General features: G+C 34.4%; 1 long non-coding RNA gene across 1 annotated transcript; it reads right to left on the reverse strand.

The window, feature by feature from the left end:
• Window positions 1–5610: 5610 nt before the first annotated feature.
• LOC131179930 (uncharacterized) lies at window positions 5611–7753 on the reverse strand. Its single transcript, XR_009148898.1, has 3 exons — window positions 7397–7753; window positions 6598–6654; window positions 5611–6023 (listed from the first exon to the last, which is right to left on the reverse strand). It is a non-coding gene; the product is annotated as an uncharacterized LOC131179930 (long non-coding RNA).
• Window positions 7754–22634: the final 14881 nt, after the last annotated feature.

Consider the following 22634-nt stretch of genomic DNA (forward strand, 5'->3'; position numbering starts at 1 on the left):
TTTGCCTACTCAATTTCAGATCAAAATACACTCGTTTGCTTGGTGATCCTAAATTTAGGCAATTCTTGGTGTATTGTGTGAACTGCTGATAATTGTGATAAGTTGGTGGCAAACTTGGATATTTAAGCTTGATATCACTTCTTTAGGTTGTCACTTTTCCAGCTTATTACTCTTTTATTTTGGTGTCTTCTTTCTTGATTCCTTATTGCATTACATTTCCATGCTTGAGCTTTTCTTTTCTTGACTTCTTGAGTCACATTATTGCTTTCTTGATTACTCGTTTTGATCCGTCTCGTTCAAGAATTTTATTGTGTGTTAAATTTTTTGTGAGTACAGTCTTGGTTTGAGTTACTTGAGTTTGATAAGAACTTGTGGACATAGCCAAGAGAGGTAAAAGGCACAGAGTGGTGAGTTCATAAGAGGGAAAAAGCCTTGTTGAGTTAAACACGAGTAGAGTGTCCCCTGTTGAGTGTAAACACGTAAGGGAGTGAGTGAGGTGTTTTCTTTACACTAACCATTTTCTTGCATGTCTGAAAACTTGTTTAGAAGGGGTGATGGTAGTGAGGGGGAAGGTGAAAATCCATTCTACATGCAAGCTGTCAGACAACAATTTGAAAGAATGAATGTTGTGTGCAATGGAATCATAGATAGGTTGGAAAGATTGGAGCAAAGAGGTAGGCAAAATGAGAGAAGGCCAAATAGGAGGGATCTTGTACCTCCCATAGTTGAATCTGATGAAGATGAGGTTGATAACTATGATTTTGAGGTTGAAAGACCTAGGAGGGGTAGGTATGAGAGAAGAGCTGAAGATAGGAGGAATGGGGATAGGAGGATAAAAAGAGAGGAAAGAGAGAGGAATAGGGTAGATGACAATATCAAAAGTATTAAAATGAGCATCCCTTCTTTCCAAGGGAAAAATGATCCGGATGTGTATCTAGAATGGGAAAGGAAGGTAGAAGCTGTCTTTGATTGTCATCACTATTCAGAGGAGAAGAAAGTAAAGTTAGCAGCAGTAAAATTTATTGATTATGCTTTGGTATGGTGGGATCAAGTGTTGATTAGTAGAAGGAGAAATTATGAGCAATCAATTGCAACCTAGGGTGAGATGAAAACTATAATGAGAAGGAGATTTGTTCCTAGTCATTACTATAGAGAGCTACATCAGAGGTTACAAAGATTGACTCAAGGTTCTAAAAGTGTTGAAGATTATCATAAAGAAATGGAAATTGCTATGATTAGAGCAAATGTGGAGGAGGATAGAGAAGCCACCATGGTTAGATTCTTGAATGGGCTAAACAAGGAGATTGCTCATATTGTTGAGTTACATCACTATGTTGAGTTGGAGGATATGGTCCACATGGCTATGAAGGTAGAAAGACAACTTAAAAGCAAGTCAAAATTTGGAGGAAATGCAGGTACTTCTTCATCTTGGAAGTCTAACTGGAAGAAGGAGGGTAGGAAAAAGGCTGTTAGCAACTATAAGAAAAATGAGGATAAGGAAAAGAAGGTGGAGAAAAAATTTGTAGAAATAAAGGAAAGGAGGTTACAACTACTACCCGAAATAGAGATGTGAAGTGTTTTAGGTGTTTGGGCAGTGGACACATAGCTTCTCAATGCCCTAACAAGAGAGTCATGGTCATGAGAGAAAATGGTGAGATAGAAATGGAGGAGGAAATTGTGAGTGATTCCACATCTTCAGGGGAGGAGAATGCAGAGGTAGAATATGCTGCGGAAGGAAGTGCTCTAGTGATTATGAGAGCATTAAATACTCAAGTAAAGGAGGATGTTGGTGATGAATTGCAAAGAGAAATAATTTTCCATACAAGGTGTCTTATCCAAGACAAAGCTTGTAGTGTCATCATTGATGGGGGAAGTTGTGCCAATATTGCTAGTACTATTTTGGTGCAGAGATTAGGGTTGAGGACTTTGAAACACCCTAGACCCTATAAATTGCAGTGGTTGAATGAATGCGGTGAGGTGAAAGTAACAAAACGAGTGATGATTTCCTTTGCAATAGGAAAGTATCAAGATGAGGTTATGTGTGATGTGGTTCCAATGCAAGCTGGCCATTTATTGCTTGGCCAACCATGGCAATTTGATAGAAAGGTGATCCACAATGGGTATAAAAATAGGTATTCTTTTGAAATGAATGGAAGGAAAATCATTTTGGCACCTATGACACCAAAACAGATTTATGAAGACCAAACAAGGCTTAAGCAAGCAATGGGTGAGGTAAAATCAAGAGTGGCCGAAAAGAGAGCAGAGAAGAACAGAAGGAGTGAAAAGAAATTGACTGAAAATGTTGTGAGTGAGCAAGACAAGGGTGGTTGTGAGGAAAGAAAAGAGAGTAAAGAAAACATTCCAATAGTGCTTGAAAAAGGTAAAACTTCGGCGCAAAAGGAGAGCTGTGTGGAAAGAGGGAAGAGAAAATTAAGCTTGTATGCTAAAGGAAGAGATGTGAGGAATGCCATGTTTGCCAATAAGCAAATGTTATTAATTGTGTTTAAGGACTATTGTTTATCCACATCTGACCTTGACCCCAATTTGCTTAGTGTTGTTGTCTCCCTTTTGCAGGAATATGAGGATGTGCTACCTAAGGAGATGCCAACTGGACTACCACCTATTCGAGGGATTGAGCACCAGATTGATTTTGTACCTGGAGCAGTTATTCCCAACCGTCCAGCCTATAGAACTAATCCTGAAGAAACCAAAGAATTATAAAGGCAAGTTGAGGAATTGCTAGGTAAAGGTTACGTGAGAGCAAGTATGAGCCCTTGTGCTGTACCCGTCCTTTTGGTACCAAAGAAAGATGGCACATGGCGCATGTGTGTGGATTGTAGGGCAGTCAACAAAATCACTGTAAAGTATCGCCACCCTATACCTAGATTGGATGACATGTTGGATGAACTTTGTGGTGCTTGTGTTTTTACCAAAATTGACTTGAAAAGTGGATATCATCAAATTCGCATGAAAGTAAGTGATGAATGGAAGACTGCATTTAAAACAAAGTATGGACTATATGAGTGGTTAGTGATGCCTTTTGGGCTAACTAATGCTCCTAGCACTTTTATGAGATTGATGAATCATGTGTTGCGTGCTTTTATTGGAAAATTTGTTGTTGTTTATTTTGATGATATATTGGTTTACAATAGAGACATGAATGAACATATGCATCATTTAAGAGCTGTATTCGATGTGTTAAGAAAGGAAAAATTATATGCTAACTTGAAGAAATGTTCATTTTGCATGGAAAAGGTTGTCTTTTTAGGATTTGTCATTAGTGCTAATGGTGTTGAAGTTGATGATGAAAAAATTAGAGCTATTAAAGACTGGCCCATTCCAAAGTCTGCATCTGAAGTACGTAGTTTCCATGGACTAGCTAGTTTCTATAGAAGATTTATTAAGAATTTTAATACCATTGCAACACCATTGAATGATCTTGTCAAAAAGAATGTTAATTTTGTTTGGGAACAGAAACAAGATGATGCTTTTCACAAAATTAAAGAGATGTTATGTTCCGCTCCTATGTTGGCTTTACCTGATTTTTCTAAGACTTTTGAGATTGAGTGTGACGCATCAGGAATAGGTATTGGAGCCATTTTAATGCAGGATAAGAGACCAATAGCATGCTTTAGTGAGAAGCTTAATGGAGCAGCTTTGAACTATTCTACATATGACAAAGAGTTGTATGCATTGGTACGTGCCTTGGAAACGTGGCAACATTACCTTTGGCCAAAGCAATTTGTCATCCACACAGATCATGAGTCATTGAAGCATATCAAGGGGCAAAATAAGTTGAGTAGGCGTCATGCAAAATGGGTTGAGTTCCTTGAGACCTTCCCATATGTGATTCAATACAAACATGGGAAAGAAAATGTGGTTGCTGATGCCTTATCTCGAAGGTATAACCTTCTTGCCCTTCTTGATGCAAAGTTATTGGGATTCGAATATGTGAAAGAATTATATGCTGAAGATAATGACTTTGCTAGAGTGTATGCAGCTTGTGAAAAGAATGCTTTTGAGAAGTTTTATAGGCATGATGGATATTTGTTTAGAGAAAATAGATTGTGTGTGCCTAAGAGTTCCATGCGTGAATTACTTGTGAATGAGTCTCATGCTGGTGGATTAATGGGTCATTTTGGTGTTGCCAAAACTTTAGATGTGTTGAAGGAACATTTTTATTGGCCGAATATGAAAAGAGATGTTGAAAGAGTATGTGTTAGGTGCGTCGTGTGTGCTAAGGCTAAATCTAGAGTTTTGCCACAAGGTTTGTATACACTTTTGCCTACCCCTAGTGATCCTTGGGTTCATTTGTCTATGGATTTTGTGTTGGGATTACCTAGGTCTAAAGACGAAATGACCAAAATATCCGCCATTTGACTTATTGAGCCAAAATCTTCTGTACCGATCGAAAATTTTTTCTAAGCCTTTTCTTGGCATTCTAATGTCATAGAAACCCCAATGACTCTTCTCTGGAGTGCCAAAAATTATTTCATAAATTTTTCCCTAGATTTAGGGCTCCTAGCTGCGAAGACCGCAACTTCCCACTAGGTTATCCATCGCTAGGGCATCGGCTCATTTAACTTGGTTGTATTTTATTTCTAAAATTTTTCCTAAATTTTTCTTACCATTATTTGAGTTATTTATAAGTCCTCACTCTAGTCTAAATATTTTTTTAGATGTTCTAGCTATCCGGATCGACACCGGTCATCGAAACAGTAGAATGTACAGAATTACTACAATGAGGGTGTTACAAGTCACCTCATGGGTGATGATATGGCACACTTGGGTGATGACATGTCACCACTTGGGTGCTGACGTGATGCATTCGGGTGATGACTTGGCACACTTGATGACGTGGTGCACCTGGGTGATGACATGGCGCTGTGCTGCATATTGCCTATTTGGGTGAGAATGATCCACTTAATCTCTAATAGTAAACATGATGGTTCAATGTGATTGGCATTTGTCTCCTAGCGCCTCCAATGCTCAATGACTAGATTTTGAAGTTCTCTTGCCCTTGCTCTAGTAATGGGACCTCTGAACAATGGAAGTGGTTCTGGTGGCTCCTCATCATCCCCTCCCTCTTTGAAAGAGTTCGTCCTCGAATTCGGACCTTCGTCAACAAAAGGAGAGAGATCATAAATATTAAATGAATGGCTAACAGCAAACTCACTAGGTAGCTCTATCTTGTAGGCATTGTCATTGATCATTTCCAACACCTTGAATGGACCATCACATGGTGGATGCAATTTCGACTTTCTTTGATTAGGGAACCGATCCTGCCTGAAGTGCACCCAAACTAAGTCACCTGGTTCAAACACAAGTGCCTTTCGGCCTTTGTTAGCATGAGTTGCATATTGAGCATTTTTCTTTTTAATTAGCATTTTAGCTTGCTCATGCAACTTCTTAACCAATTCAGCTTTTCTTTTACCATCACGACTATCAATATGATCAATAGGTAATGGTAACAAGGCTAATGGAGTTAAAGGATTATAACCATATACAAGCTTAAAAGGTGAAAAACCAGTGAAAGAATGTACAACACGATTATAAGCAAACTCAACAAAAGGCAAGCTGTCACGACCCAACCTATGGGCCGGACCGGCACTAGGACCTGGGCCAGCCTAAAGCCCCCGAGGCCCGTAGTAAGCCTAACTATTCCTCAACCCATAACCAAGCCCACAATTTAGGCCCAATATGCATATAAAAATAATTTAAATTAAACTGTTATAATTTTATTTCGGGCCATCTTAGCCCAGAAATCATCAGAGACTAAAATTAGGGGAGCCCGGCTCAACCCTGTTACCTCATTTTACAAACTGTTTAAATACCATACAAATCTTCATTTATTAATCTGAAAAATTTAAATTACACGATTCCTAATAAGGTCCATACTATTACTAACACATGCGGAGTTCTAGATTTTAAATTTAGAAAAGAGAGTAAAACAATTGAAATAACAGACGTTAAACCTGCGAGGAAGAAAACAGGTTGCTCTGTAAAATAACTCCTCCTGTGGCCTGGAAAAATATTGAACAGGAGTGAGCGTTCGACTCAGAGAGTAAAATATCAATTTTAACCATAATCTCTATAACTATCTAAAGCTAATGCACCATGTGGAGTGAAATGCAGCATCAGCAATAAATTCACATCATAACAGCAAAAAGGTAATTTGGAGCACTCACACACCCAGTAATATCAATCATAATATATGGGAGCTGATCCCCTATACAGCTTTCTTAAATCCAACCTGGTGCCAGCGAAGAACTCAAGCCGAACTTTCGCTTAATAAACCAAATCGGGGTCCCAGCGAAGAACTCAAGCCGTGACTACCCCGAAGGACCGAGTCCCAGCGAAGATCTCAAGCCGTGTCTACCCGTCCTATCCATAGTCCACACCACATCACACGCACGCCAACGCACGCACACTGCTCCAATTTACCACAACAACACACATGGCACTTTCACAGTTATGAATGCAACATAAAACGTGCGTAGAGTTTAACTACATAGATACATACATATAAGTGATGCATGGGCATGCTTGAACATATAATAATAGTGAAATTACAATTAAAATTAATATTTTACTCACAGTACACCGATGACTATTATGGCTGCTGGATGCAGAAAAATAGCTGACCTCGATCACCTAATAATTAAATTATAAATTTATTAGTATTAAGTTAAGATAAAACTTTAAAGAGGCAATAGACAGCCTAATTCATGCAGAAAATCCGGCAGAGTTTCCCCTATACCTGGGACCTACCCAACCTGCAAAAAGGCTCAAATAACACTTCTAAATTCTCAATTTCCACAATCACATCTCATCAATATCACATGGCCCCTCCTGGCCCTCCAAATCAGACAATACTCAAAATCTTAAAAATTACGTTTTAGTCCCTATAATTGATATTTTTCAAAAATCCCCTCAAACAAGCTCTAAAAATTCTAAAATTTTGTCCCGCGGTCCTTAATAATATTATAAGGCTATTGCAAAATGAATTGTAATTTTCTAATCACCCATGAATATTTTATTCAAGAATTTTACTCAATTCCATAAGTTTTCAACATCTAATATATTCTTAATTCAACCCAATTAAATATTCACCTATTTAGACCTCCATCCTCAAGCTTCAACCAATTATATAAAATTTAATTGTCTTAATTTCAAATAATCTTATATGCCCATATGCTAAAAATCTAACTAAAATCCATCTATATTTTTCAAAAATATTCTACAATCACTCAAAAATTCCACAAACACCATAGAATATCTCCAAATAATTTTACTTTCAACATATATTTTTCTTAGAATTTTTCTCCAATTTTTCCTGTTTAAGAAACACTGTATTTATACTCTATAGACAGAGAAATAATAAAAATTCTCTTACCCGAAGTTTATCTGTGTCTCAAAAATTCCAAAAATTTACGAGGAAGCCTCTAGAAGTTGAATCATCTCCATAGCCCACCGGAGCCACTGCCGGAACCACCGCGCACGGTGGCCGGTCGCCGATCGCCAGAAACATTTGCCGGATCTGATCATACCACCATGTTCCTCTCCTCTTCCTCAGTCCATAAGTGGTCTCGGATCGTCGATCCAACGGTCGGATCGTCGTAGATCTGACGAAAAAGCTTGAAAAACCCGAAACTTCTCTCCTCCATATCTCACTCATCCGACCTCCATTTGTTGCAAAATTGGTATCAAAAGAAAGGTCTCAGAACAAGCTTTCCAACGCCACCTGAATCGCCTCGATCGGACATCGGACGAAGCCGAAATCGGCCCGGAAAGTGGTTCTGGCCACCACTGGAGGGTCGCCGGAGTTGTGCCGTGTTGGTGGGTGTCGCCGGCAATGGTGGTTCGCCGAAAAAAGAAGGGAAGAGGTAAGGAGAGGTGAGAGAAAGAGAGTGAGGGAGGTGAAAATGGGGGGAGGGGGTGTCTGCTGCATTTTTGGCTTTCTTTTTTTTTTTGTTTCCTGGTTGTTACATTCTTCCCCCCTTAAGAAATATTCGTCCTCGAATTTTCCAATAAACAAAGAAATAAGGAAAAGAAGATTATTAGAACAAGTGCAATCATTATTCCTTCAGCTATGCAGAGATTGGTAAAACATTTATTCTTCAAACTCTTCGTATTTTATATATGACATTCTACCGCTCCCTGATTTTACTATAGTGTCCTATTTGTCATCATTTTTTTCTAGAGGGCTTTTATCTTGTAACTATTCATTGACCATTTTTCTGACATTTCAAGTGTTCGCTATACCTCACTGTTCTTGACTTGATGTCTCATAACTTCAATCAACTTTGGTGCTTACCTCACTTTTATTACGCCCCAACATGCCTCTTGGTGACTTCAGTCATCATTCTTTTGTTTTAATAATCTCTGTTTCCCCAATGACACAACTTATGTTCCTTATTCTATGGTATCCTATGAGTAGCTTTCCTGTAGCACCTAATCTAGGCATCTTGTTTGAGATCTTCACTCTTCCTATGACCTCAGTGGTTAATACCTATAAATCTTCTCACTCCCATGATATTTCAAATTTTTAATCTCCTTTTGTGTCATTACTAAGGTACTTAAACCAACCTCTGTCCATCTTATGTAACCAGTCAGGTAGAGTCTCCTCCAAGGGCCAAGTGTATCATTTATTAATATTGGAAAGTGAACTGGGTCTCTCCTTCTAGGTAACAAAAGTGTTTATTGAAGGAACAGAAGCGTGAAAACACAAGTTTATACCATTGAAATTCAAAATTTTTCACCTAGGGTCACATGCATCATGCAAGATTTATTTTTATCTATTTGATTTCAATGATAAACAACATATTAAAACTCTTTTAATATGTTTTTGGATCTGTATTTGCCATTTAAGATTTTAAAATTAATCAGATTAATTTTAGAACCCTAGATTAAATCAAGAACGATTACACTAACCTCTTAATGTACCGCAATGTTCGCGCGCTTTGAGATTCGTCTTGAGACACGGATGTTGTCCCTCCAGCTTGTCCACACCAAGAACACCTATGGCAGCCCTTGAACGGCTTCTAAAGCTTTTTCTATTAATTAGAAATTCAAGTTCTGCCTTTTAAGAGATTAGAGATAAACAGACACTAGAAACAATTTCTAGTGTTCTTAATTCAAGAGATTGATGGCTAATCTCTTTGAATTGATAAGAGATGAAGAAGAAGAGATAAAAACCCTCAAAGTGGCGTGACAAAGGAGTGTGGCTGCTGGTTGTGTTTTATTTTCTCATAACAACACTTAAATAGCTAGGTTAACACATTAAACCCTTGCCACATGTCACCCTTTGATTAGCTCTAGGTTTAAGTGACCCAATCACATTGTGCCAAGTGTCAAACCTATATTTAATCTTGATTTTAATCATCTTACATGATTAAAAACATTTGGCAAGCTTATGTGTCACCATCCCATGGTGCCACGTGTCACACCGCAAAAATGACCAAAATGCCCTGTGTCTTAATTTTGAGTTCTTAACCCAAAATAATTATTTTCTTCTTCTAATTAATTTATATCAAATATAAATTAATTAATTAATCTCTATTAATTAATTTCTCATTAATTAAATTCATATTTAAACACTTTAAATATAAATTTAACTTATATTATACATCCAATAATCTAGATTTGGTTTCAAGTCATGCTAGAGACTTTGCAATTTAATTGCAAACCAAACATATTTAATTAATCAATTAAACTCTTTAATTAATTAATTAAATCATATTTAAATAGGTGATAACTTGTGTATGTGTGTGACTTACTAGGCTCATCACTAATTGGCAATGAGACATGATATCAACTCTTAATATCATCAGAACTCTTTCTTACCATAAATGATTTCTCTAAATCATTTTATGAACCTCATAGACCATGGTTAACACCTAGCATAGCATGTCATGGCCACCCAATTAGTAATAAGGTTTACCTTAAATGAACCTATAATCATATGTTACCATGCACTAGAATCTCTACATTTACAAAATCCCAACTCAAGCTGAGTCATGGTTTATGTCAAACTCCATTTGCTATGAATATTATGTTCTCTTTTAATTCCAGTTCTTGATTAAAAGATTTTCTCATCGAAACTCTTTTACGAATAAATCTATCTGTCTGGCAGGAACTTGAAACATCAAGAACAATTAAATGAACATAGGATTTTATCTCTATTTACTTAGAGGAACAGATTCCATCTTGATCAACACCTACCTCCATATATAACTAGTAGGAGCCAACACATGCCCATATACCCATACAGTACAAGTATGAAAGCGATCAAACTCAAACTACCTATATACAAGATAATCGTGCTATCTCGTGTCTAAAGATTATATGCATCGATATGATTTATGACAAAACATTGACAAGAGTAAACTCCATGTGCTTGTCATAAGTGTCACAGTTCGACCTACTTATCATTTATAAGTGCCTATCATGTTTGTTATATGGCATGAGACTCACCATTCCATCTTATTTATATCTCATATAAATAACTTGGGAACAAACACGAATACAATCTTTCTGGATAAGTCATGTCCTTATTATGAAGTATCCTCGATTGTGAACCTATTTATGATACTTTGTGCTAGAAATATTGTCACTCATATTCTTAACAACTTAAGAATAATATTTCTAACAAAATATCAATGGACCTTTTCTATTACACATAAATATATTATATAAATAGAAAAGTGAAAATGCCTTTTATTAATAAAAATATGTACAAGATACATACTAAATGATATGCTCTAGGGCATACTACTAACAGTTTACGCTGTGACCTAGGCAACCCCAATATGAAATCCATCGAAATATCAGTCTAAGGTTCCTTAGGTACAAGTAATGGTGTATACAAACCATGTGGCATACTCCTAGACTTGGCCTTTTTACACTTAACACAACTAGAACATAACTTTTTCACATCTTTTCTCATTTCAGGCTAAAAGAAGTGTTCTTGCAATATGCCCAAAGTCTTGGATACACCAAAGTGACCCATCAGGCCACCACTATGAGACTCCAAAACAAGCAGGTCATGTATAGAACATTTAGGCACACAAAGCTTATTCTCTTTAAATAAGTACCCATAATGTCTATAATACTTTTGGAATGCACCTTTCTCACAAGCATCAAACAAACCAGCAAAATCATCATCATTAACATATAATTCCTTCATGAACTCAAATCCAAGCAACTTTGCATCAAGAGTGGATAATAGTGTGTGCCTCCTAGAAAGAGCATCAGCAACAACATTCTCTTTTCCCTGCTTGTATTTAATTACATATGGAAACATCTCAACAAATGCAACCCATTTCGCATGCCTTTTACTCAACTTATTTTGACTCTTAATATGCTTCAAAGATTCATGATCAGAATGTATGACAAACTCTTTGTTCCACAAAAAATGTTACCAAGTCTCCAAGGCTCTAACTAGTGCATACAATTCCTTATCATAAGTAGAGTAATTCAAGGCAGCACTATGCAATTTCTTACTAAAATATGCAATAGGTCTTTTTTCTTGCATAAGAACAGCACCTATACCTACACCACTGGCATCACACTCAATTTCAAATGTTTTATCAAAATTAGGCAAGCTCAACAATGGTGCATAGGGCTGAGCAGAATTCGGTTCAAACCGAAAAATCGAATCGAACCGAATCAATTCGGTTCAATCAGTTTGGTTTTAAAATTAAATCGGTTTGGTTCGGTTTTAAATTATAAAAATTTCGGTTATTTCGGTTCGGTTCGGTTTTGAAGAGAAAAAAAATCGGTTAAACCGAACCGAACTGAATAGTAATTTATATAGTCAAATCAAATTAAATCGAACTGAATTGATTTTTGAATTGATTTATTTTTATGAAAAATTTATGAATTATATTTAATTTTATATATATTAATTGTTTAATTTCATTGATTAATGGTTATTAGGTTCAAACCAAAGTTAAAATTAGACCAAATAACTTGAAAATCAAGTCTAAATTCAAAAATCAATAAAAAATCAAACCGATCGATTTAAACCGAACCGAACCGAAATGGAACGGTTCAGTTCGATTCGGTTTTTCACACATTTCGATTTGGTTCAGTTTCTAAAATTTACAGTTCGATTTTTGTAATTTAATTCGGTTCCATTCAGTTCAGTTTGAACCGAATGCTCACCCCTAATGGTGCAGAACACAACCTATCTTTCAATTTAGCAAATGCAAGTTCATGTTTCTTCTTCCACTCAAATGCAACATCTTTTTTAACAAGTTCATTCAAAGGAGCAGGAATAGAGCTAAAATGAGGCACAAATCTCCTATAGAAACTAGCCAATCTATGAAAACTCCTAACTTCATATGCATTTTTAGGAGTTGGCCAGTCCCTAATGGCTTTGACCTTCTCTTCATAAACTTCAACACCCTTACCACTCACAACAAAACCAAGAAATACAACTTTTCCCAAGCAGAAAGAACATTTCTTTGCATTCGCATATAATTTCTCATGTCTCAACACATCAAATACAAGTCTCAAATGATGCAAATGCTCATTCATGTCTTTGCTATAGATCAAGATCTCATCAAAATAAACTATCACAAATCTGCCTATGAATGATCTCATCATATGATTCATCAAACGCATGAAAGTGCTAGGTGCATTAGTGAGTCCGAATGGCATTACCATCCACTCATACAAGTCATATTTAGTTTTGAAAGCAGTTTTCCATTCATCTCCTATTTTCATTATAATTTGATGGTAACCACTTTTCAAATCAATCTTGGAAAACACACATGCACCAAACAACTTATCAAGCATATCATCAAGTAGAGGAATGGGATGCCTATATTTTACAGTGATTTTGTTGATGGCTCTGCAATCCACGCACATATGATAGCTCCCATCCTTCTTTAGTATAAGAATCACTGGAACAGCGTAAGGACTCATGCTCTCACGCACATATCCCTTTGCTAAGAGTTCTTCCACTTGTCTTTGGAGCTCCTTTGTTTCTTCTAGGTTACTTCTATAAGTGGGTCTATTCGATATGGGCGCCCCTGGAATAAGATCAATTTGGTGATCAATCCCTCGAATGGGTGGTAATCTAGGTGGCAACTCCTCCGGAAAGACATCATTATACTCCTGCAATAAAGAAATAGCACCACTAGGCAAATTGGGGTCAAGGTCAGAAATACACAAATGTGCCTCTTTGTACAAAAGTACGCAAAGTGGCCTCTCATAATGTAAAGCCTCTCTCACTTCTTTTCCTTTCACAAACAAGCTCATTTTTTTCTCACGACTCTCCTTTTGCCCTGAGCCCTCACTCTTTTTCTTTTCTATTACTTCTTTTACTTTCACACTCCTCTCATTTTTCCCCTTATTAAGCTCGATCTCTCTTGATTTTTCTCTCATACTCTCTTTTTTTTCTTCCATGGATTTCATAATCCTCATTTGGTCTTCATGAATTTAAAAAGGTGCCAATGGAGTCAAGTGATATCGACACCCATCCTTCACCAAGGTGTATTTGTTCTTCCTACCATCATGCAAAACACTCCTGTTATACTGCCAAGGTCTTCCAAGTAAAAGATGTGTAGCAACCATTGGCACCACATCACAAACAACTTCATCATAATACTTTCCAATGCTGAATGGAACAACCACTTGCTTCACCACATTTACCTTGTTGCAATCATTTAGCCATTGTAAGCCATATGGTTTGAGATGTTTGGTAGTACGCAATCCCAACTTCTCAACCATAAGAAAACTAAGAACATTACAGCAGCTCCCTCCATCAACAATCACACTACACACTTTGTCATTCACAAACACCTTGTATGAAAGATTGTCTCCCTTTGTACAGCATCATTATCCTCCAATTCAACTTGTGCACTAAGTGTGCGCATGGTGACGAGAGCATGACCCTCCATGGGCGATTGGTCTCCCTAATCCACAAACTCAACATCACTATCTTCATGCTCATTGTCTACAGCACCCTCTTCACCACTTTCCCATTCTCCATCATCTCTCATAAACATTGCTCTTTTGTTAGGATACTCATTGGCATAATGTCCTCTCCCCAAGCATTTAAAGCATTTCACATCTCTAGCTCGGGTATCCCCCTTCTTAATCTTTTCTTCTGGTTTTCCTTCTAGCTTACCTTTGCCCTTCCATTCTTCCTTCTTGAATTTAGGCTCCTCTTTCTCTATTTTGGAAGTTCTACTCTAATTTGGTTTCCATGGTGGCTTGGAGATTGGATTGTATGAGGGTTGAGTGTTCTTGGCAGCCCGCTTCCTTCTCATGTCCTTTTCAGTCTTAATGGCAACCTGCATCATTTGCTCCACTGTTCTGCAATTTTGCAAATCCACCATAAACCTGATGTCTGGATTTAAGCCATTTAAGAACCTAACCATGGTAGACTCTTCATCCTCCTCCACTTCAGCTTTAATCATTGCAATTTTCATGGCTTTGTAATACTCCTCCACACTCTTAGCTCCTTGTGTAAGTTGCTGCAATCTCAACTTCACTTCTTTACTATAATGTGGTGGCACAAATCTTTCTCTTATTATTTCCATCATTTCAGCCCATGTCCCAATTCCCTTCCAGCCATTTCTCATTCTCCTTGTAATTAATTGGTCCCACCATACTAATGCATAATCCTTGAACTCTACTGCTGCCAATTTTACTTTCTTCTCTTCACTATAGTTATGGCACTCAAAAACCATTTCAATCTGCCTTTCCTACTTAATATATGCATCTGGATCCTCCTTACCATAGAAAGCTGGTATTTTCATTTTTATGCTACCCACATTTGCATCAATTGCCCCATTATGCACTCCCCTATTTCCGTAGTCATCATACCTAAAATTTCTCCCACCAAATTGGCCTCTAGCTCCTCTACCCCTTGGTGGCCAAAATTCCCTACCACCAAATTGATAATTCCCATGCTCATATGCTTCTTCAAACTCATCTTCATCCTATACTAGATCAGCATACTTTTCCATCCTAGGTTCTGCCCTTACAACTCCTCTACCTCTACCTTCATTTCCCATATTCACTTCCTCTTCCTCCCTTCTATTCCTAGGCTCCCTTTCGTTCCTCATTAAATACTCCATCATCCTATTCAAATCAGCCCTTATTCCCTTTAATTCTTCATCATGATTGGCTATCAACAAGGAAAGCCTTTTAAATTATTGTGCCAAGGCTTCCTTATATAGTCTTTCATCTCCAAAGTTCCTTTCCTCACCCTCAGCTCCACTACTACTATTAATATTTGGATCCATTTAAGTTGCAAAGAAATAAGGTTAGTAGATAAATGGCTCACCCTCTCAAGTGTTTAGCACACAATTAGGCTTTTACCCTTCAATTGCTCTTAACACTCCTGCCTTTTACCACTCAGTTTTCCTTCCTTCGTTTCTTTAGGGAACTCAAAAACAAAACAATCAAAACACTCACAAACTTATCAAATGATCAAGAACGACAAGGAACAAGACGTGACACAAGAACAGGCAATGTGACACTGGAGTCAAAGATAAAAGATAGACATCAAATGGAAAGATTTTATAAACAGAAAAAGAGACAACCTAAGAGAGTGATATCAAGCTCAAATATAGAATTTCACCATCAACTTAACACAGATACCAGCATTTCACACAATTCACCAAAGATATACACCAATTTTGGTTCACCACACAAATTAATGTATTTTGATCTAAAATTTGGTAGACATAGGCAACCCAATACTAATTAACTAGTGGTAAAATTTCAGGAGTTTCTGGGTAGGTTTGCTATGTGAACTAAATTTGGTCAGGTCTGCCTCAAAATTTTGGTTTGGTAGGCAAAAAATATCACACGACCCCCAAAATTGACACAGAAACTACTAAAATAGATAATAATTAGCCTGTAAATTTTTAAAGTTTTCTGGGTTAGTTTATTATGTGAACTAAATTTAATCAAGTTTGACGCAAAATTTTAGTTCAGTAGGTAAACAATCTCAAAAACCCCCCTAAAATTGACAAAGAAACTACGAAAATGTAGTATAATCAGCCTGTAAATTTTCATAGCTTTCCAGATTGGTTTGTTATGTGAATTGAATTTAATCACGTCTGCTACAAAATTTTGATTCGGTAGGCAAACAATGTCAATCAATCCCCAAAATTAACACAGACACTACTGAAATGGAGTATAATCAGCTTGTAAATTTTTAGTGCTTTTTGGATTGGTTTATTATGTGAACTAGATTTGATTAAGTCTACCACAAAATTTTAGTTTAATAGGCAAATAAAGTCAAATAGCTCCCAAAATTGACACAGAATGTCCTAATGACGCTAGTATAGTTTTAGGTCAAATGGGTAAGTCTAATTTCAATGACTCAAACAAGTTACCAATCAGATTTGGTATACCAGCAGGTCTGATATCACCAATCAAGAAAACAATGCACATCTATAGCACAAACTCATCCCAATCAGTAACTTATTTCCAAACAACCCCTCATGCTTGATATCAAACTCAAAGAAACAAAATAAGATAGCTAGAAAGATGGCTACAGCTTGATTAACCCAAGACCCTCAGACAAACTCAACAAAACAGATATTAAAGAAACAGAAGCAAAATCATACTAAACCCCAAGAGTTGGTTTTGGTCAAGCATAATTTGAACAAAACATGAATAAAAAGACACACTAAGAAACAAAAAAAGGTCCAGCAACAAAACCAGGCACAAGATGACCCCTAGGCAAAATATAACAGAACTGATTGGATTTTAACAATCAAAACCAGTCGACAAGTATGGAAGAAGAAGCAAACAGAGGATAAACAATAGTAACAGATATAAATACCTTGTTTGGACGTCTTATGCTCTGATTGTTAGTAGTATGCCCTAGAGCACATCATTTTGTATGTATTTTATACATATTTTAGTAATAAAAAGCAATTTCACTTTTCTATTTACATAATATATTTATGTGTAATAAAAAATGTCCATTGATATTTTATTAGAAATTCTATTCTTAAGTTGTTAAGAATATGAGTGACAGTATTTCTAACACAAAGTATCATAAATAGGTTTACAATCGAGGATACTTCACAAAGGACATGACTTATCCAGAAAGATTGTAATCATGTTTGTTCCCAAGGTATTTATATGAGATATAAATGAGATGAAGTGGTGAGTCTCATGCCACATAACAAACATGATAAGCACTTATACATATAAGTAGGCCGAACCAGTGACACTTATGACAAGCACATGGAGTTTACTCTTGTCAATGCATTGTTATATATCATATCAGTGCATATAATCTTTAGACCTGAGATAACACAGTTATCTTGTATATAGGTGGTTTGAGTTTGATACTGCTTTCATACTTGTACTATGTATGGGTATATGGGCATGTGTTGGCTCCTACTAGTTATATATGGAGATAAGTGTTGATCAAGATGGAATCTATTACCCTAAGTAAATAGGGATAAAATCATATGTTCATTTAATTGTTCTTGATGTTTCAAGTTCCTGGCCAGGATAAACAGATTTAGTCAGAAAAGAGTTTTTGATAAGAAAATCTAATTAATCAAGAACTAGAATTAAAAGAGAACATAATGTTTATAGCAAATGGGGTTTGACATTAACCATGACTCCAGCTCGAATTTGGATTTTATAACGGAGAGATTCTAGTGCATGGTAACATATGATTAAAGGTTCATTTAAGGTATTCCTTGTTACTGATTGGGTGGCCATGGCACGCTATGCTAGGTGTCAACCATGGTCTATGAGATGCCTAAAATTATTTAGAGAAATCATTTATGGTAAAAAAGAGTTCTAATGATATTAAGAGTTAATATCATATTTCATTGCCAATTAGTGATAAGCCTAGTGAGTCACACACATACACAAGTTAATCACCAAGTAAAATGTGATTTAATTGATTAATTAAAGAGTTTAATTGATTAATTAAATATGTTTGGTTTGCAATGAGATTGCAAAGTCCCTAGCATAACTTGAAACCAAATTTAGGTTATTGGATGTACAGTATAAGTTAAATTTATATTTAAAGTGTTTAAATATGAATTTAATTATGAGAAATTAATTAATAGAGATTAATTAGTTAATTTATATTTGATATAAATTGATTAGAATAGGAGAAATAATGATTTTGGGCTAAGAACTCAAAATTACAACGTAAGGGTAATTTAGTCATTTCACATGGTGACATGTGGCACCATGAGATGGTAACACACGGCACTATATAAACTTGCCATTTGTCTTCCTATCATGCAAGATGATCAAAGTTAAGATTAAGTCTAGCTTTGACACTTGGCTTAATGAGATTAAATCAATTAAAAATAAGATGCAATGTGGCGGTGACATGTGGCAAAGGGTTTAAGTGATTATTTGACCTAAGTATAAAAGGAAAAGAAAGAAGAAACAAAATTAACATTCTTCTTCCTCTCTTCAAAGTGGATGGCACCTTTGGAGAGTCCATATCTTCTCTTCTCTTCTTTTCTCACTTGATTCAAAGAAAAATCCCTTGGTTTCTTTGAATTAAAATTGCTAGGAATTGTTTCTAGTGTCCTATACACACATATAACCTCTCTAAAAGCAAAACCCCAAATTATAATTGATTGGCAAGGCTTGAGAAGCAAAATTGGGGGCTGCCATTGGTGATCTTGGTGTGGACAAGTTAAAGGGACAACACTTAGAATCCTAGGAGCTTTCTAAAGGTGTCAATTGCATCCATAGTACATCAAAGACGTTAGTGTCCAAATTCCTCTTTCAAATTAGGGTTTAATTGAATTAATTTTTTAATTCACAATCTTAAATGGCAAATAAAGATTCTAATATATATTAAAAGTGTTTTAATATGCAATTGAGCATTGAAATTAATTAGGCACATAAGAGATGTGGTATGATGCATGAAACTCTATAAGAAAAATTTTAAAATTCAATGCTCCAATGCACCAATTACCATGCTTCCGCTCCTTCACTGATACCAAGATGATGGGCACTCACAAACAGCTCCCAAGTTCATCCATCCAACAAAGCAGACTTTGCACCCACTCAACACAATATCAACCAATGTGATAAGGCACTAAGAAGAAATGCAGAAAAAAATGTATTGATCAAGTGTCAAGATATAATTAGAACCTGTCTAAGAGCACCTTGATCATCAGAATAAGACAAGCAATATGATCAGATTGCTTGAATCCAAGTTCTTATAAGAAACAAGGAAGAAAATACAAGCTTACTCATTCAACAATGGTGGCAAAATTCTCTGCAGTATTTTTTCACAAAAATGACTCTTCAAGTTGCCTAAAAAAAATAAAGAAGACAGGTATATATAGATGGGGCACCAATAGAATGCTGCCTACATGGCACTAGAAGATAAAAGAAATGAAAATATCCTCCTTAAAATGTGGCATCTAGTATGGGAAAGAATATTCTAGATTTCGGATGGCTGTCATGAGAAGAACATTCCAGATTTGCTCAATTGGCCAAATCATCTAAAGCCATGTGTACTGGTAAGATGGTGGTCAAGTAATCTCCAAATGCCAAGCCGGCTGAATGTGGGAGTGACATGTCACCTCATGAATGATGATGTGGCACACTTGGGTGATGACAGTCACCACTTGGGTGATGACGTGGCATATTCGGGTGATGACGTGGCACACTCAGGTGATGACAAAGCGCCATGCTACATACTGCTTATTTGGGTGAGAATGATCCACTTGGTCTCCAATAGTAAACATGATGGTTCAATGTGATTGACATTTGTTTCCTGGTGCCTCCAATGCTCAATGACTAGATTTTAAAGTTTCCTTGCCCTTGCTCTAGTAATGGGACCTCTGAACAATGGAAGTGGTGCTGGTGGCTCCTCATCAATGAGAGACGATTCGTTTTTCACAAGAGTGAAGAAAAAAGAAAAATAAGTTGTCTCCAAAATCAAACTGAATAATCCAAAAAATTCAAAAATAAAAATTGAATCGAACCAAATTTCTATAAAAGTTAAACTAAATTTTTTGAATTAATCAATCCGGCTGATTATTTCAGTCTGAACTGAATAATGTTCACCCATATCTAATTGATTAATTATGATGTATTTAATCATAGTTGCTTAATTTATAATTTATTTGACTAATAATTACTTAATTAATTAATCTAATTATTAATAGTTATTTGATTAATTAATATAATTAATTATAATCTAATTTATCATAGTTACTTGATTTATAATCTAATTGGTTAGGTTGTTCGATTTTCACAAGAGAGAGAAAAAAAGAAAAAATATTATATTATCTCAAAAAACAAACCATATAAACCAAAAAATTCAAAAATAAAAACTGAACTGAACTAAATTTTTACAAAAACCAAACTGAATTTCTAAATTAATTATATTTGATCAATTAGTTATTTGAGTCTAAACCAAATAATGCTTACCCCTATCTAATTGATCATGGTTGATTTATTCACTAATTGAATATGATCTATTTGATTAATTTATAAAATAATTGATATTTCTGGATCTAATTGTTAATAGTTATTTGATTAATCAATTTAATTGATTATAATGTAATTGATCATATTTACTTAATTTATGATCTAATTGATTGTAATATACTTGATTAATTGATAAAATATCTGATAATACTTAATTATAATCTAATTGATTATAATTAATTAATTTAGATTTAATTGATTATGATATACTTGATTAATTAATAAAACACTCGATAGTACCTTATTATAATGTAATTGATCATAATTAATTGATTTTAAATTTAATTGATTAATCATCACTTAGTTAATTGATCTAATTGATTATGATATAATTAATCACAATTATTTGATTTATAATCTAATTGATTAATAGTTACTTGATTAATTGATCTAATTATTAATAGTTACTTGGTTAATTGATCTAGTTGATTATGATCTAATTTAGCATAGTTACTTGATTTATAATCTAATTAATTAGGTAGTCCAATTTTCATAAGAGGGAGGAAAAAAGGAAAAAAAAAATATTATGTTATCTTCAAAATCAAACTAAATAAACCGAAAAATTTAAAACTAAAAATTGAACCGAACTGAATTTCAATAAAAATAGAATCAAATTTTCAAATTAATTCAGTTTAATCAGTCGGTTATTTCGATCTAAACTAAATAATACTCATTCCTATCTAATTAATTAATTGATTATGATATAATTGATCATAGTTAATTTATTATATAACTAATTATGATTTACTTGATTAATTGATAAAATATCCATTAATACTTGATTATGATCTAATTGTTAATAATTATTTAATTAATCGATCTAATTGATTACGATATAATTGATTAGAGTTACTAGATTTATTATCTATTTGATTAATTGATAAAATATGTGATAAGACTTAATTGTAATGTAATTTATCATAATAAATTGATTTATGATTTAATTGATTAATTGATAAAATATCCGATAGTACTTGATTATTATCTTATTGATCATAGCTACTCGATTTATAATATAATTAATTAGGTGATCCGATTTTCATATATATATATATATATATATATATATATATATATATATATATATATATATATATATATATATTATGTTGTTTCCAAAACTGAACAAAATATATTGAAAAATTCATAAATAAAAATTAAACCGAACTGAATTTCTATAAAAACCTTACCGAATTTATGAATGGATTTGATTCAATTGGTTATTTTAATTTGAACCAAATAATACTCACCCTTATTTAATTGATTGATTGATTATGACATAATTAATTATAATTACTTGATTTATAATCTAATTGATTATAGTTACTTGATTTGTGATATAATTAATTATGATTTACTTAATTAATTGATAAAATATACTATAGTACTTGATGATGATGCAATTGATTATAGTTATTTGATCTATGAGATAATTGAATATGATATACTTTATTAATTGATAAATACTCAATAATATTTGATTATGATGTAATTGATCATGATTACTTGATTTATGATCTAATTGATTATAATATACTTAATTAATTGATAAAATAACCGATAATACTTAATTATGATGTAATTGATTATAATTACTTGAGTTATGATCTACTTAATTAATTGATAAAATATTCAATTGTACTTGATTATTATTTAATTAACTATAGTATTTAATTTATGATCTACTTGATTAATTAATAAAATACTCAATAGTACTTGATTATAATCTAATTGATCATAGTTACTTGTTTAACATCTAATTGATTAATTGATCTAATTGTTAATAGTTGCTTGATTTATTTATCCAACTGATTATGTTGTAATTGGGCATAGTTACTTGATTTATGATCTAATTATTAATAGTTACTTGATTTATGATACAATTATTAATAGTTAATTAATTAATTAATTTAATTGATCATAATTATTTAATTTATGATCTAATTGGTTTACTAGTTGTTCGCCTGGTTTAGATGGGTCAACTCCAATTTGCTAAATAAATGGATTAAAGTTTAAACCAAACCAGTCATTGGTTGAGTTCTCATTTAAATCGATTCGACTGATCCAATTCGATTCGATTTTAATACACTGTATAAATCAATTATGATTGGTTAAATTTTTGGCATGGTTAGATATGATTGGTTAAATTTTTGATAGGCTAT

This window comes from Hevea brasiliensis, chromosome 1, assembly GCF_030052815.1.
Source record: "Hevea brasiliensis isolate MT/VB/25A 57/8 chromosome 1, ASM3005281v1, whole genome shotgun sequence".
NCBI classification, from domain to species: Eukaryota; Viridiplantae; Streptophyta; class Magnoliopsida; order Malpighiales; family Euphorbiaceae; genus Hevea; species Hevea brasiliensis.